The 2,181-nt window shown below is 52.5% G+C and overlaps 1 non-coding gene across 1 annotated transcript; it reads right to left on the bottom strand.

The window, feature by feature from the left end:
- Positions 1-589: 589 nt before the first annotated feature.
- TRNAM-CAU lies at positions 590-661 on the bottom strand. Its single transcript has one exon. It is a non-coding gene; the product is annotated as a tRNA-Met (tRNA).
- Positions 662-2,181: the final 1,520 nt, after the last annotated feature.

Here is a 2,181-nt window from a genome sequence, read left to right on the forward strand (position 1 = left end):
CGAACCCACGCGTGCAGAGCACAATGGATTAGCAGTCCATCGCCTTAACCACTCGGCCACCTCGTCGCACAGCATACGTATAGTCGTGAAAAGACAAGGGACAGACAGTAGGAGACTCGCGGACCAGTCCCCAGGCAGAAATCAAGAAAAACAAACAAACAAGAAAAGTTTTTTCTTTCGAGTGTAAAGAAGATATAAAACCCTAACTGGAGTCAAGTGTGTATGTTATTCCCTGGAAGAAGTAGTGCTGATCCATCGGAAATGGACAGTAAACTTGTCAACTATTCCGAAGTAAGAAGGGCCAGAGGTTTGCCTCTCTTTGGAAATGAGTGAGGAGGGCCGATTTTGCTATTACACCCTCACCCCCGCCCCCCGCCCCGGCCCCAGGGCCCTCGCCCAGGACGAAAGGAAAAAAAAGAAAAGAGAAAGGACGGGAAAGGAAAACGCTTGCTGGTTTGTAAAGATTAGGAAGGCGGTGGCAACGGTTCTAGGAGTGGTGAAAGGAGACGGTGCATCTGTAAGCTGACGAACTGTGTTGTGCCCGTGATGCTCGAGCGAGGAACTGGATGGGTGTCACGAAAAGAAAGCCTAGCAGAGGATGGTTTCGATCCATCGACCTCTGGGTTATGGGCCCAGCACGCTCCCGCTGCGCCACTCTGCTGACAGGTGGCCTGACTAGGCTGCTTTTTCCCTACTATGAGTATCATGAGCAACGTCCCATTTCCTCGTACAGATAAATTTTGGTTTGTTTATAAAATCGAAAGAATAAATCTCCCAGCGATAAGATCAAACTTCTACGACTTATTGTACGTGTAAAGACTCAAATCACTTTCAGAACTATTGCCCTAGGCAAGAAAAAGAAAAAGAGTCTTACCAGAGGATATGCTATATGACTCCGTTTCTACGAAATTCAAGAGCAGGCACATTACCTGGCGCTAGAAATCAGACAGCGATGAGCTTGCAGGAGGCAATATTGACTGGCGAGGGGGCATAAGGCGATTTTCTGGACTAATTGGCATGTCCTGAACCTCGAGCTGGGCGGTGGTCACGTGGGAGTAGTATACCTCGGTTAAGTTCATCCAGCTCAATTTACACGTAAGCTCTTTACATTTTAAAATATTCTTTAATAAAGTGTTGGGGAAAGGGTCCCACGGAGATGTAATAACCTAAAGGAAAGGAGAACGAGAGAGAGAGAGAGAGAGAGAGAGAGAGAGAGAAAGGGGACTAGAGGCATCAAGGGACTGAGAGGCGTGGCTCCGGTGGACTCAGGTGCTGGGCGAGTCCCACTGGTTCATCCAGTCCCAGCCTCTGAGGCTCTGCCAAGTGGCAATCATCACCCGGCCACCAAGGAGGACGACTGGAATTGACCCAGGGGGAAGGCACTGGTGCAGCAGGTAGGTGTTCCGATGTCCCGCGGGTGACAGCCAGGCGGCGATGAGGAAAGAGTGTGCGGATCGCCCATCTTCCAAGGCTCCCGCCCCCTCATCAGAAAGCGCCCACCTTCAGCCTGCCGGCCCGCCAGAGATCCGAATGCCCGTTTTGGTGACGTCAGCCCCTCGGCACTCCTGGACTCAGGCCCTGCTCTCCCACCAGAGCCCTCCTCTCCCACCACCAGCCCTGGCACACACACACACTGACACACTCACACTGGTACACCGGAGAAGACCATGTGACCGGCGCTGGGGCCTGTAGCCTGAACCCTCCAGATAGGTTGACCCAGCTGGAACCTGGAGCCCGAGCCCAATATCTGCACACACTGCTTGCCACAAGCAGCAGGAGGCCCCATGTTTCCCGGAAAGGCGATGCCAACTGCCCCTAGGACAGGCCGCTGCACTAACCAACCTGTCCCTGTCTGCTCCCCCGCAGCCTGCAACCCCAGAGCAGAAACCCACAAACCGAAGAGGCCTCAGCTTCCCCCTCTTCCTCCTCCAAAGAGTGGAAAGGCCTGTTTCCAGCCGAGACAAAATTGCAAGGATCAGACGCACCCTCCTGCCTGAAAGAACCAAAACAGATCAGAAACACTTTTCCAGACACCAAACATCAGGCAAAGAAGGATGGTAATCTCTGACAGAAAAGAAATGAATGAGCGATTTTGCTGGGAACTGACGTGAGATCTAGGATTGCACCCGAGTTTTTACTGCCTTGAGAGAGTTTCCAAGGCCCAGTGCAGGCAGAGGCTGG

This window comes from Bison bison, unplaced genomic scaffold, assembly GCF_000754665.1.
Source record: "Bison bison bison isolate TAMUID 2011002044 unplaced genomic scaffold, Bison_UMD1.0 scf7180017857286, whole genome shotgun sequence".
NCBI lineage: Eukaryota > Metazoa > Chordata > Mammalia > Artiodactyla > Bovidae > Bison > Bison bison.